A 16,599-nucleotide genomic window follows, 5' to 3' on the forward strand; every position below is an offset into this window, starting at 1 on the left:
TTTAAATATTCCTTCCTGATTCAGGCACATAAGGAAAAAAATTCCCAGTGCTACAAAAATTGTTTTTGCTACCACAGATGAGTAGAAAAATGACAGAGAACAGGGCATCTATAACAGGCTTCTCCTGAGACCTACAAATTGTAACAGTGAATGAAAAATTATTCATTCCAAATATTTAACATATCATAAACTTTACAGTCTCAAATTAAAATATGTGAAACTATGCTATATTTTTTCAGTCAATAAATTTATTGTGGATTTGATTTAAGTTGTTCAATATTTTAGTACTTTATGAATTATTAAGACTAAATATATTTGTGCATTATTGCCTAAAACTAAATCATTACAAAGTCTATGCCATAAAAAGAACCTAATGCCTGCAAGAGATAGATGAAAAGTGATTAATGACTCTCTTAGTTGAGTATTATCATTTACTATAATTGAATTACTTTAAGAAATTGGCCCAGTATGTACTATTACTAAATATATACAGAACAGTACAAGTAAAACATGCCAGGGAAACAATGTCTTTGACCTTCAGAAATTCACAGTTTAATTACTTAACCAATCCAATTTACGATCAACAATGCAGAACAGCCTCTCAGTGTGGGATTCAAATATATGTCCTATGTACTGCACATATGTGGAATACTTCCAGACCATTTCTTTAATCCGTCGTATATCATGACATATCAAATATCTCCCATTGCTATCATTTGAATTTTGGATGCTATTTATACCTATTATGGTTTTTCTCAAAATGACCTAATTTCACTATTAGAAAATTATTATATCTTTGTCATTCGTTATTTGGGGTAGGGAGGGCAACTTTCACTTAATGTAGTTTCAATTTTATATAGCTTTTTTCAATTATTTAAAGAAATTATCATACTATAAAAGTATAGAATATATAATAACTGGATAAGTTACCTCAAGATAAAACTGTTTGTTAAGAAAGTTTGTGATTTACAAGACTGATAGCTTGAATTGCACTTACTAAACATGTTCTTCAGATATGATTTTTCTCCCAAATCTGACAGGTTTTTATCTGTCTTTGTAACAAGGATTTTGCTTTCATTTTTTTAATAACTTTATAGAGCTATATTTTACATATAGTAAAATTCATCTATTTCAAGTTTACAATTCAATGTTTTTAGTAACTTTACCAAGTGGTAAAACCACCATCACAAATTATTTTTAGTGCATTTTCATTCCACCAATAAGATCTCATGTCCATGTATAGTTAATTCCTGTTGCCACCTCAGTCCCAGGAAACCACTAATTTACTTTCTGTCTTATAAACCTGTCTTTTCTGGACATTTGAGATAAACATATAAGTCTAATACCTAAATCCTAGGTATTAGAATTAATCAATTGGGAGAAAGGAGTTAAAGCAACTGGATGGGATTCATTTCCCTCCTCATTTGGTTGCTGAGGGGTGACTCTCCTGGGGAAAGAAAGAAGGCCTAGGTCCTGGTCTAATCTCCTTATAAAATGCTGATAACTGGACCACCTGGTAAACAGAATACTGATATTTGATAAAAGGATAGTCCTTATCTCTGGAATGTTATCAGGAAGATGTACATGATTTAGCATTGTTTATAATAATCAAACATAGGATCTATAAATTTACTGGGAAAAACATCACATAAGCAAAGTGACCATCAGGGTATTAAATGGATATATTTCATAACCTAAAGGCTATACTCTTCCCATGAAGCCCTCAGCCAAGATTGAGCACAGCAGGGGTACTAGGGTCTGCCCATTTCTTCCCATTACAGGATCCTAATAGGCAAGTACAGTATTTGCTCCAAGTTCTCCATTGAATTTACCAAGATCTGCATTATTGGCTAAAGTTATCCCTACCTACTTCTGCTTCCTTCCCCCATTCCTTTCACAGGTGTTAGATTTGCATCATGGTCTGAAAGCTTTCCTTGCCTAATTAATGCTTCTTTCCCTTTTTATCTTCTACAGGTATTACCTATCAATAAGGCTTATAATGGACTGAATTGTGTCTCCGCCAAATTCATACATTGAAGCCCCAACCCTCAATGTGACTGCATCTGCAGACAGGACCTTTAAGGAGGTAATTAAAGTTAAAGGGGGCCATAAGGGTGTGGCCCTAATCCAATATGACAGGTATCCTTATAAGAAGAGGAAGAGACACCAGGGTAGTGTGTGCACAGAGAAAGGGCCATATGAGGACACAGGGTGAAAACAGCCATCTGCAAGCCAACAGAAGAGGCCACAGGAGAAAAAGAACTGCCAACACCTATATCTTGGACCTCCAGCCTCCAGAACTGTGAGAAAATTAATTTCTGTTGTTTGTCACCCAATCTCTGTCATTTTGTTATGGCAGCCCTAGCTGCGTAATACAAACTTCTTGTAGTCCTAACTCACTCTCAGCATTGCTTCCCAAAGGACCCAAAAGATATATTCTCCAAGAGTAGATCATAACATAACAGTCTAACTAAGGATTGATTTCCTACTTCATGAGATCAGGCTAAGAGAGATTCCTTTTTATCACATAAATTAGTCTTTGCAGAGACACACACACTTTCAAATTATGGCTATAATATAAGCTACCCTTAATGTTGCCTCTCATCCTCTTGAAAGACAGTGGGGAAGAAATTCCAGCCAAAGAAGGAATATAACAGCTGCTGTTTCTCACTGCTCAAGTCTGCATTCCAATCATACCAGCCGTGGAGTTGTACAGGTGCATCCATTCTAACATTCTGGAGGTCCCCAAGATACTGGGGCTTTCTTTGTCTAATTAGAAGAATAGCCTTCACCTGCCTTTCCCGTTGGGTGCAACAGCAGTTACACAAACTAATTACTCACGCATCCTGTCTTAGAGAGAAGACAATCAGAAATTCACTTTAGTAGTGTCAGTTGGATTATACACTCAACTTTTATAGGGCAAGACATGCATGCAAGGGTCAAGTAACCTAGGCATACTGAAGTTGAAAGTAGGGGCTGGAATGCCCAGGAACAAAAATCTTTTTTAAAAATGCGTATCCTATACATCCACTAGAATGACTAAAATTAAAAAGACAACATAAATTTTTTTTTTTTTTTTTTTTTTTTTGGTACGCGGGCCTCTCACTGTTGTGGCCTCTCCCGTTGCGGAGCACAGGCTCCGGACGCCCGGACGCGCAGGCTCAGCGGCCATGGCTCACGGGCCCAGCTGCTCCGCGGCATGTGGGATCTTCCCGGACCGGGGCACGAGCCAGAGTCCCCTGCCGATATCGGCAGGAGGACTCTCAACCACTGCGCCACCCGGGAAGCCCGACAACATAAAATTTTGACAGAAATGTAGCGCACTCAGAACTCTCGTGTATTATTGATTGGGGGTGTAAAGTGATACAACCTCTTTTGGAAAAGGTCTGGCAGTTCCTTACAGAACTAAATTGTATACACCTACGCTATGACCCAGAAATTCTATTTACTGGTATTTATTTAAGAGTAATGAAAAGATATATTCATTATAGCTTTATTAATAATAGCCAAAGACTGGAAACGACCCAAGTGTTCATAAGAAGGAGAATTAATAAGCAAACTGGTGTATCCATAGAATGTATACTCAGAAATATAAAGGAACAAACTAACAATACCCACAACACAAATGAATTTCAAAAACATTATGCTGGGTAAAAGGGCCTTATCTAAAAGTGCACACAGTGTATGATTCCATTTACACGGAGTTCTAGAAAAGAGAAAGCTAATTCATAATTTTTAAAAATTATAAAATGAAAAACAATTTGTAAAATGATTGCCTCCTGGAGGGAAGTGGGACAGGGATTGACTGCAAATAGACCCAGGAATACTTTCCGGAGTAATGTAATGGTCTACATCTTAACAGAGATTTGGTTTACGAAGGTGAATGCATTTGACAAAGTCAGAAAGCATAATTTAAGCTTTATGAATTTTACTGCATGTACATTTTACCCCTAGAGAAAAAAAACTATAAAAAATATTGAACTATAATGATATGCATTGCTAAAATATTTAGGGAGAAATGTACTGATGTCTGCAATATACTTTAAAATGGATCAAAAAAAGGCAGATTGGTGATAGAGAGATGAATGTAATTATAATACAGTAATATACTGAAAAACTAATGGTAGAAGCTAAGTTTACTAAATTTTATATGTTGAAATGTTAGAAATATATATGTGCATGTGTAAAAGCATACTATACTCTTATTTTTCAAACACAGTACAGACACCTATTTTAAACTGCCCTATTATATGCAGTTGCATCTTTTAGCTTTATATCTAGTACCTTCTTATCTAACACAACCAAAACAGATAGTTTATCAGTTAAGCAAAATGTCAGTTAAAAGGAAAAATAACACATACCAATGCAAGCAAATCTTTTATATATAAATTTATTTATTTATTTATTTTTGGCTGCATTGGGTCTTCGTTGCTGTGCACAGGCTTTCTCTAGCTGCAGCGAGCGGGGGCTACTCTTCGTTGCAGAGCATGAGCTCTAGGTGCCTGGGCTTCAATAGTTGTGGCACATGGGCTCAGTAGTTGTGGCTCACAGGCTCTAGAGCGCAGGCTCAGTGGTTGTGGTGCACGGGCTTAGTTGCTCCGCAGCATGTGGGATCTTCCTGCACCAGGGATCAAACCCGTGTCCCCTGCAATGGCAGGCGGATTCTTAACCACTGAGCCACCAGAGAAGTCCCACGAGCAAATCTTAAACATTTTCTTTTTAACTCTAAACATACAAATATATAAAATATTTCTCAATGTCTTGTCATAGGATTTGTTTTTTTAAAATTATTGTTCTAATCACTCTCATAATGCATCATATACTATTTCCTTTCATGGTTTCTTCAAATTAAAGAGAAAACAACCCTGCAAACAACTAAATCTATAATTCTTATATATTTTTTTCTTTTAGAATTTTCTAGCCTACAACTAATTTGACAAAAAATTATCTTTGAAGTGAATCTTTATAGAGTCTTTTCAAAGCATTCATTTAAAAACTCCTTTTTTCTTTGTCATCTTCCATTTTAGGTACCATTTAATTAAACTGTTTTACAAATTATTACCTACCTGCAATAGCAAGTATACTTGGCATAAAGAGATTGGGTCAAAAACACAATTGTAGCTATACAATCAAAATTCTACTATAACATAAAAATCTAACCTGATTGTAGTATTTTTAAAAATTTAGGTACAAAGAAAAAGATAAAATAATAACACTTTCTTCTGTCATTGTCATTCAAAGACTATTGTTTGCTTGTACAGCAGCTCTAAATTCCCTTCAACACAGTCCCATTTAATTCCTATTGAGGCTTTCTCTCCTGACAAATTGTTTTTAAAAAAACATTTTTTTTCAGAATGCTGCTTGGCTGTTTTCACTTATTACCACCACCACCACCTGCTCCCTGTGCATTCCTTTGTCTAGATTACTGACCACTGAAATAATTCTCTCTCTTCTTCTTTCTCTCTCTAACTCTCTCTCCCTTCCTTCAGCCCTCCCTCCCTCTCTCTCACCTATTCAGTCTCTCTCCTGCATATGCCCTCCACCACTATCAGTACGGTAGATGGAGTACATTGGCTCATTCAACACCTATTTAAAATAATGAGATTCCCAGCCCACCATGCACCTAGGTGTGGCCACATGGCATAGCTCTGGACTTTGAAATATAATCAGAAGTTCTCAGGGAGTGCTTACTTTCCTGAATAAAGTCAAATAACGATTTAAGGCACTTCCAGTTTTCAATCAACCAAAAAATATTCAATTATTTCATGCAGCCAATATTGTCTAAGTCAAGAAAATATTTCAAAAAAAATTTTAATGAGGCTAAAAATAAAAAATTAGTTTTCTGTTTAACAAATAAATAACACACTTTGTTATCTAAGTGTTCTGTTTCAAAGCTTGATTAGTTTATTCATATATAAAGAATAAACGGGGAAAAAAGGTGGCCATATTTTTAAGTTTTTTTTATTGAAGTATAGTTGATTTACAATGTTTCAGTTGTACAGCAAAGTGATTCAGATATATATATATAAAATATATATATATAATTCTTTTTCAGGTTCTTTTCCATTATCGGTTTTTAGAAGATATCGAATATAGTTCCCTGTGCTATACAGTAGGTCCTTGTTGTTTATCTATTTTATATATAAGGGTGTATATGTTAATCCCAAACTCCTAATTTATCCATTCCCTGCTCCCCGCTATCCCCTTTGGTAGCCATAAGTCTATTTTCTATGTCTGTGAGTCTATTTCTGTTTTGCAAGTAAGATCATTTGTATCATTTTTTTTAGATTCCACATATAAGTGATATCATATGATATTTGTCTTTCTCTGACTTACTTCACTTAGTGTGATAATCTCTAGGTCCATCCACGTTGCTGCAAATGGTATTATTTCATTCTTTTTTTATGGCTGAGTAATATTGCATTGTGGGTGTGTGTGTGTATCTCACCTCTTCTTTACACATTCATCTGTCAATGTACATTTAGGTTGCTTCCATGTCTTGTCTATTGTAAACAGTTCTGCTATGAACACTGAGGTACACGTATCTTTATGAATTTGAGTTTTCGTCTTTTCCAGATATATACCCAGGAGTGAGATTGCTGGATCATATGGTAGCTCTATTTTTTGTTTTTTAAGGAACCTCCATACTGTTCTCCATAGTGACTGCACCAATTTACATTCCCACCAATAGTGTAGGAGGGTTCCTTTTTCTCCACACCCTCTCCAGCATTTATTATTTGTAGACTTTTTGGTGATGGCCATTCTGACTGGTGTGAGGTGATACCTCACTGTAGTTTGTAGTTTTGATTTGCATTTTTCTAATACTTAGCAATGCTGAGCATCTTTTCATGTGCCTGTTTGGCCATACATTTTTAGTACATACCATGCTTTAAGAACATGCTTCCTAAACGAGGATAAATATATCCAGTACTATCCAAAGAAATATATGAAATAAAATAGATATGTCTCATTCTAGTGATGTATTCCTTTTCGTTGAAAGCAAGTCATTTTAAACATTATATTCATATTAAAACAACATGGAGGGGCTTCTCTGGTGGCGCAGTGGTTGAGAGTCCGCCTGCCGGTGTGGGGGACACAGGTTCGTGCCCCGGTCCGGGAGGATGCCACATGCCGTGGAGCGGCTGGGCCCGTGAGCCATGGCCACTGAGCCTGCGCATCCGGAGCCCGTGCTCCGCAGCGGGAGGGGCCACAACAGTGAGAGGCCCGCGTACCGCAAAAAAAAAAATAAAAACATGGAGGGGCTTCCCTGGCGGGGCAGTGGTTAAGAATCCACCTGCCAATGCAGGGGACACCAGTTTGAGCCCTGGTCCAGGAAGATCCCACATGCCACGGAGCAACTAAGCCCATGCGCCACAACTACTGAGCCTGCACTCTAGAGCCCACTTGCCACAACTACTGAGCCTGCGTGCCACAACTACTGAAGCCCGTATGCCTAGAGCCCATGCTCTGCAACGAGAAGCCACCGCAATGAGAAGCCCGTGCACTGCAACGAAGAGTAGCCCCCCCTCAACGCAATTAAAAAAAGCCCGTGTGAAGCAACAAAGACCCAGTGCAGCCAAAAATAAATAAATTTAATTTTAAAAAATTAAAAAAAACAACATGGATATAATATGGAATAGAATTTTTATACTTGCATGAATATATATCTTAAAATACGAGAAATATTATGTTTTGAATAATGTCATGAATGAGAATATTAAAAATTGAATTTCTAGACACAGATGACCTTTTGCTTTTTCCACTGACTCTGCACAAGTCACTGTGAATAATTAATCATGTAGTTTATATCTCTGCTTTCTCACCTATAAATCCTATATGAAATAAAGTTGCAGAGATCAGCAATGCCCAATGTAAGGATTCAAAACAATCTCAGAAATCTGCTTTGAGGATTACTCTCCTGTCTTTGTAACCAGCCAGGAATGGGAGCAGAACAAATTGTAAACACTCGCCCCCAAACTTTGATGTCTGCAGTGGGGTCTTCTTGGCATGGGCATCGGCATCAGGACATGGCACAAACTCTGCCTGCAGGGCAACCTCACAGGCACTTCTTCCTGCCAGGTCCCCCAGTCCCACCCACAACTGCCTTGAGGCCTGCTCCTTTTCCAAGATTGGTTCTTCCGACTCCCAACAATTCTCTGAGCTTGGAAAGATTTTGAATGGATTTCTTTTTTTGCTTAATCACAATTGATTACTGTTTCTAAGCAACAAAGACAGACCCCATGACTCAAACAAGAGGAATGCCAAGATGCCTCAAACACAATGCCATCAAAGTTACACAAGCAATCACCACACCAGGGATTTAATAGTAAACGAGAGATGATATCAAGCTCTGAATTTTTATTTTTTTTATAGTAATTATTAATATTTGGTTAAGAGTAACTGTCCTATTTTTCAGACATTCCAAAGTTCTGGCAGGACGCAGTGGAGGAATTGCCAACCAGCCACATCTGAATCTCATGGGACGCTAGTTTAAAAGGCAGCTTCTGGAGTCCACTCCAGGAGTGAAACAGAATCTTAAGAAGCAGCCTGAGAATCTGAATTTTAAACAGCCTTTCAGGGACTTCCCTGGTGGTCCAGTAGTTAAGACTCCATGCTCCCAATGCAGGGGGCCTGGGTTCGATCTCTGGTCAGGGAACTAGATCCCGTATGCTACAACGAAGAGCCTGCATGGCGCAACTAAAAGATTCCCGCATGCCACAACTGAAGATCCCGCATGCCACAACAAAGATCCCCACATGCCACAACAAAGATTCTGCATGCAGCAACAATGAGCCGACAAAGCCAAATAAATAAATTTTAAAAATAGATATTAAAAAAAATAAAAAATAAACAGCCTTGCATTGATGCATATGCAAAATAAGTTTAAGAACAATTGGCCAAGCTGAATTTTTTAACATGCACTGAAACAGCTCTTACACGTTTTATTAACAGCAGTTAAAAGTTTTCTTCTTGGGACTTCCCTGGCGGTCCAGCGGTTAAGACTTCACCTTCCAATGCAGGGGGTGCGGGTTTGATCCTGGTCGGGGAGCTAAGATCCCACATGCCTTGCGGCCAAAAAACCAAAAAAAGGAAAACAGCAGCAATATTGTAACAAACTCGATAAAGATTTTAAAAATGATCCACATCAAAAAATAAAGTATTATTCTTTTAAAAAAAGTTTTCTTCTTGATCCTTGGTTAAAACAACATCCTTAGCATAGTCATGGTGCTAAAATATAACGAGAAAATGCCTGAATATCCCCTTCCAGCCCTATAAATAACAAACTTTTATCCTCTGAAATCAATAAAATATAAAGCTTTCCTTCCTTTTTCTCTCCTCTCTATATCCTCCTCTTCATATTCTCTGCCCCAGTGACCTACTCTGATAAAACTAAAAATAAATAAACAAAAAGAGGGCAATAGCGTATCATTCATAAACTCTTACCTATCATGGCATGTATCATTTATATGATGAATTGCATATGCCTGTTAGTGGCTCAACAACTTAGTTATTTAGTTATTTTAGAGCTTTCAGTCAGCCTCCTTGATTTATTGCCCTGGGAAATAGCAATACATTCCAAGACCAGAGAAATACCGCTGTATGTATCTAAAACAGAAGATAAATCTTATTCTATAATATAGGACACAATATAAACCAGTAGAGATTAACATGAACAATGCAGGATCTTCTCATTTTTTTAAATTTTTTTTAATTATTAAATTTATTTATTTATGTATTTTTGGCTGCATTGGGTCTTCATTGCCGTGCAAGGGCATTCTCTAGTTGCGGCGAGCGGGGGCTACTCTTCATTGCGGTGCACAGGCTTATCATTGTGGTGGCTTCTCTTGTTGCAGAGCATGGGCTCTAGGCACACGGGCTTCAGTAGTTGTGGCTCACAGGCTCAGTAGTTGTGGCTCATGGGGTCTAGAGCACAGACTCAGTAGTTGTGGCGCATGGGCTTAGTTGCTCCGTGGCCTGTGGGATCTTCCTGGACCAGGGCTCAAACCCGTGTCCCTTGCATTGGCAGGCAGATTTTTAACCACTGAGCCACCAGAGAAGTCTCAGGATCTTCTCTTTTTGTAATACCAAAAAATAAGTACATAGTAAACAAATCTGTAGTATTCAAAAGAGGACAAATGATTTCTCTATTTTCCCTTTTTTAATAAAATGATTTATCTTTAATAATAAGGTCTCTAAAAGCTCACTTTTATATGTCAAAGCCATAATGATAAATGTATGATATAAAGTATACGATCAGACTTTTAAAAGAGCATTTGGATGGGAAATCTCTAGAGTTACAAAACAAAAAGAATACATAAAAAGATGTCGGAGGCTTATTGATCTCAAAAAGGATATTAAGACCCTCTCCTTTGCCTCTTCCCTTCCTTAGTCTTCCCTCCAGGAAGTCAGTATGAAGGGCAAGTACATTTTGATGGATCTCAGTACTACAGGTGGTGATATCCACAGTCACAAGTATGGAAGTTAAAGATCTGAGCCTGTCTGGGTGTTCTCCTCGCAGCTCCCTTTGGAGCTTCTGAGTACCTGTTCCCAGTGGCTGCAGGAGAAGAATCAACTGCGGTTCAGGAGCTAAACCACCCTGAAAAGGTCTCTAGTGAAGTACCTAAGTACAATGACAGTACATACAACATTCTGTGATTAACAGTGAGAATTGAGAAAATGGATAATGGTACATTTTAAAAGTCAAAATCCTCATGTTTTATAATATATTATATATATAATGGCCAAAATGTTCGTTCGGGTGTTTCCGTAAGATCTTATGGAAGATGTTATGGAAACACCCAAACGATCTTTTTGGCCAACCCAATACATACATGCACACTGTGCAAAATTTAATCATCTTTCCTTAGCTAAAAAAAAAAATTTAATTACCATATTAATATGACAATAAGAGGAATTGTTCTGACAAATATTCCTTCCAAAACAGATTACACCATTTTCCTTTTAAAAAATTCTATTAGGCTATGAAATATGTAAGCAAAATTATGTGTTATTTACCTATATTACTAGTTACTGCTGTGTATACTCCATGGAAAAACATTTGCTTTAAATAACTGAAATCACCCATCACTCAGAGAAAAGGTTTCCCTTAAACTGCATTCATTTTTAGAAAAAGCAGGGAAATGCCCTATTTACTATATTATAGCTGCTCGCAAATCTATACTGATAATGAAATCAGTATCATTATAGCCTTTGCAATTAGAAAAAACATAGAACTTGTTAAATATCCCAGATAAAAGACCCACGATAGAATATTAAAGATGTTCCTTCATCAGAATAAGAACTAATTGGATGTTTCTCAGTTAAGAAATACTGGCATTAGACAACAACCTGGTGTGCGGTTAGAAATAAAAAGGACAATTCAATTTGAGAAAAATCCTGTAGAATCCAGGGATGTGGAAAAGCAGAACAGGCTAAACATGAGTGATCTCCACCATAATTTAATGCCTGAATAGATGTCCTATCAGCAATGTCTTCTCAGAAGTCATTAGATAATAGATACACAGAGAGAAGAGACTAACTATAATTACTGCTTAATAGCACACCTACTGAGTCGCCTACAAGCTCAGTAATAATAGTTTGAGTGCTTTCTACAAGGGTCTGCATTGTATTTAGTAAGAGTTAATAATAACATCCAACAGTTAATAAGCATGTATTTGTGCCAGGTACTGTACTAAATGTTTTACATGGATTATCTGATTTAGTGATCAGAACAAGCCCGTTAGTACTATTTTCCCCATTTTTACCATTGAAATAACTGAGTCTTAGACTAAGTAGGCCAAGCAAAATCACACAGTTCTTAAGGGTTGGAGCCAAAATTCAAAATCAGCCAGTCTAATCTAAGAACACTTCCTCATAAGCTCTATGCCATTTTCTAATAATATTACATATATTACGAAGTTTTACAAAGGGAAAAAATGAGTACTGGAGTGTTCTGGGTTTTTTTTTTTTTGGACAATAAAAAACTAAAGTGTAATCACACACACACACACACACACACAAACACACACCCTCCTCCACATTTGGGGACTGGTTTCCACTCTGTTTACAGGAGTGATTTCTGCAGCCAAAGAGGTAGACAATAAAAAACTAAAGTGTAATCACACACACACACACACACACACACACACACACACAAACACACACCCTCCTCCACATTTGGGCGTGTCTCCTGCATCGGCAGGTGGACTCAACCACTGCGCCACCAGGGAAGCCCTGGAGTGTTTTAATAATTTTCAAAAGAAAAAAAAAAAAAAAACTCCACATTTGGGGACTGGTTTCCACTCTGTTTACAGGAGTGATTTCTGCAGCCAAAGAGGGAAAACCATTACTCCCTCATTCCTGGGAGGTCCTGCGTTATTGTAATTTCTACTATTTCAGCTTTCTCACTCTTTTGTTCCTGTTAATGAAAGAATTCCCTTCCAGGGGCTTCCCTGGTGGCGCAGTGGTTGGGAGTCCGCCTGCCGATGCTATGCTCTTTGACTATGCCACATATTACCGCTCCATCAACAAAAAGGTAGAATCTGAAGAAAAAAAAAACAATTAAGCTTCTGAAACAGAGACTGGGTTTCAAAAAGTAATCCCTAAAATGAGATGCAGATTTCACCACTGTCATTAATCCTTCTCTTCTTTACAATTACAATGTTCTTTGGAAGCAATGCAACAGCAGGAAGCAAACATGCCCAAGTTTCCTCACTCACCAGGCAGGGAAGAACAACAGTTTCCAGACTAACATTATTTTTTTATTTTTTTTATTTTTTTTTTTTTTTGTGGTATGCGGACCTCCCTCTGCTGTGGCCTCTCCCTTCCATCTTTCAGATAAAATTCAGTAATCAGACCATTCAGGACTTATCAACTGGCCTCATTTTTTCAGGGCCCTCTGCTAAGGAACCCACTGAAGTTCCTAAAAGCAGGCACTACCAGGCCATTTGAATCAACCTAGTGAGGACTGAAATTTCAAGGCAGTCCTTACCAGCCATGAATTTGCGTTCTGAGAAGCACTTAATGAGCTTTTCCTCCTGCAGCAGGAGAAGGTTTGGGTTTGAATTCTAGTCCTGACACTTATTTTGAAATCACTTTGTACTAAGATTGCCAGAAGAACCTGTCACAGCTTTTCAGTGAAGAAACAGACACATGACTCCTGTTGAGCCCAGTCCTATGATAAGCAGTGAATTAAAGGATTCAAATTCCAGGCTAGACACAATAACTGTGCCTGCTAAACTCAGATGATGAAGAGAACTTTTAAAATCTATTTTTCTAATGATGACTTAACTACATGTAACTTTCAATCATTTCAAATGCTTATATCTAATTGTTTGTATCAATCTACTAACATCTCTAAAGTAATCTTCAAGTAGTTGCTAGCATGTAGCATGTGTATCTAGCAGTTTGGACAGATTCAGAATGAGTGGCATTACCCTTAACTGAGAAATTCTCTGAGCATAAGTTAAAGAATTACAGTAGTTTGGAGTTAAGGGGCCCTAAAGATGACCTAGCCTGACATTTTCTACCTAGTGAGAGAAAGTAAGACTCATGGAACTATTTTCTGATTAAGATAGCATCTAACTAAAAAACCCTAACATGGTTTTCTACATATAAAACATCTGACTAGAAAACTATAACACAATATTATCACTGAAATATTTATGAAGACACAAAATATATATGAAAACTCAACACTGTAAAACTTACATTTAACCTACTGACAGATCTATAAAGAAATTTCATAAAGGATATATGGTACTTAATTAGTAACCATGATCAAAACTTGACACATGCATTATCATTGCTAACTTTGTTAGCAACAACAAAACACATTCTACTACAAGTTAGTCGAAGATACTTGGTCTCATTGGTTGTGTACCCTGGCTGAAAGTCCTAGGATTTGTACTGACCATAGAGTGGGCAGGCAGATAGTTACTGTTTTAGGAGATGACTAGATTGGCTCATTTACCACAATTAGTCTTTTACCTTCTCCAAATAGTCAAAGATGGCCACCATAGTGGAAATTGGAAAAGATTAACCATCAATCCAACAGACTGAAGTCCTACAGGTCTTCAGAGATGCAATGTTTTGCTGATCACAGAAACATGTTCAGTGACAGCCCTCTTTGTTGAGACTGGACACTCAAATACAATTGTTTTATTTCACAAAACCACTTAAAGCTTAAATTAGAGCAAGTCAGTATATTTTTGCTGCAAGTATATTTCTGAAATTGTTGCAATGCTGCTTGACACAAGGAACACCCAAAAGGCACTCTTATATTTTCAACATAGCTCATTTAGGAAGAAAAATTTTACAGAAAGAAGGCACCTAAAGACCTACTAGTTCACCCCCACCATTTTTTAAGCTGAAACTGAGGCTCATAGGACTAAGAAACTTGTCCATGTTCAAGTCTACTTATGACAGAGCCATTGTGCCTAATTTCACTATTTGTTTTAACATCCAATACTGCTCAACTATACAAGATCAGAAATGGTTAAGTTTGTGATTTCTAACACTAGGAAAGAGAGGTCATATGAAGAAGAGAAAAGAGCTGCAGGAGAACTGCACACTGGGTAATTATCCCTACCATGGAGGGGGAAAAAAAATTATGTTTTCTTTTTTTCCTAAACAGTAAAAGGGTTGTATTTACATGAGGTTTGCTTACATTCATCATTAACTTTTCTACTAAAATTCTGTGAGTGATTAGAGTGGACCAATTTTTCTTCTGTTAACGAGCCAATGTGCAAGTATTACCTCTAGTTAATTAATCTTAATAAGCAAGCCAGTGTTTCAACCTAGATTTTGATATGTGAAAAATAACTCACTTTTAGGACCCAATTCTGGCAGGTCTTACTTAACAACCTATAATTTAAAAAACAGTAAGCCAGGAGGCAATCACCTCATGGCCTCACTATACTAGAACACAAAATTTCAATACCAAAGCAAAGCAATTTTTTCCTATTGCTTATAAATGGTAAATTGAAGACACAACAATTTAGAAGAGACTTATTAGTTGAATAGGTGAATACTGATTTAAAAAGAGATACTTCTGCATTGTTCTAAATTGTGCCTTTGGTAATTAATATATAATTTAGAGGTAACCTTTACACATACTACTGAACACAGAAAAATTACTGGTAAATCATGATTGAGGATTATCGACATTTTGAATTATAATAACTTCTAACATTTTATGTTTATCTGTGATTTATTTATATTCCGACTTGTTCCTTTTGTGTACTAAGGGTGACTTGCAAAAATACATAAAATATAACTAGATAGCAGAAATTTAACATTTTTAAGAAAAATGGGGCAAAGTAAACTCAGAAATGTCTGAAAGAACCAGGTATAAGGGGAATCAAGAGAAGGAAAAACGTTTAAGTATGCTAATGTCTTTATTCATAGCTGCAAATCTGTAGCTAGTCTCTAATGCTGAAAAAATATTGTTGACAAAATGCAATGACCCAATTTTCTAAATTTTTTAGAATCTTTTTTAATTCTAGAGAGATACTCCAAGGCCTAATATAGTTCTGTGATTAAAAACAAATATTTAGTGTAAAGTTTAAAAATTACTTCAGTTTCAGGTTTTTATTAAATGCATGTTAAATGTCACATTTTAATTTAAAATTGCATATAAAGACTTGAGAACATGGGGAGGAGGAAGGGTAAGCTGGGACGCAGTGAGAGAGAGGCATGGACATAAATACACTACCAAATGTAAAACAGATAGCTAGTGGGAAGCAGCTGCATAGCACAGGGAGATCAGCTCGGTGCTTTGTGACAACCTAGAGGGGTGGGATAGGGAGGGTGGGAGGGAGACGCAAGAGGGAAGAGATATAGGGATATATGTATAGCTGATTCACTTTGTTATAAAGCAGAAACACACCATTGTAAAGCAATTATACTCCAATAAAGATGTTAAAAAAAATAAAAATGATTAAAGGAAAAAAAATTGCATATAAAGTATTACCCCATCTGCTCCAAAATTATTTTTACCTAGCTATCTATCTTTCTACCTGTATGTACACAAAGAGATATCTTAAACGCTATTCAGCAAATATTTAAAGTGATTATTCTCTCACATAGATTTTGGCTGATTTTTTTACTTTCTTCTTTGTAATTTTTCATTTTTAGTTCTTTATATGTATTGAAACTGTTCCATTCTTATGAAAATAATACATACATTATTCTTTTTAAATCAACTTCAAGCTGAGATTTTTTAAATATTTTAATGCAGATGTTGGGCATTTGGATGTGCTTAAATGTGTGCAATGCAATTTAACCTGCTAGTAACCTTGTTCCCAAGTTACACCATATTTGTAGACAATAAAAAACTAAAGTGTAATCACACACACACACACACACACACAAACACACACCCTCCTCCACATTTGGGGACTGGTTTCCACTCTGTTTACAGGAGTGATTTCTGCAGCCAAAGAGGGAAAACCATTACTCCCTCATTCCTGGGAGGTCCTGCGTTATTGTAATTTCTACTATTTCAGCTTTCTCACTCTTTTGTTCCTGTTAATGAAAGAATTCCCTTCCAGGGGCTTCCCTGGTGGCGCAGTGGTTGGGAGTCCGCCTGCCGATGCA

The sequence above is a fragment of the Physeter macrocephalus genome, chromosome 2, assembly GCF_002837175.3.
Source record: "Physeter macrocephalus isolate SW-GA chromosome 2, ASM283717v5, whole genome shotgun sequence".
NCBI classification, from domain to species: Eukaryota; Metazoa; Chordata; class Mammalia; order Artiodactyla; family Physeteridae; genus Physeter; species Physeter macrocephalus.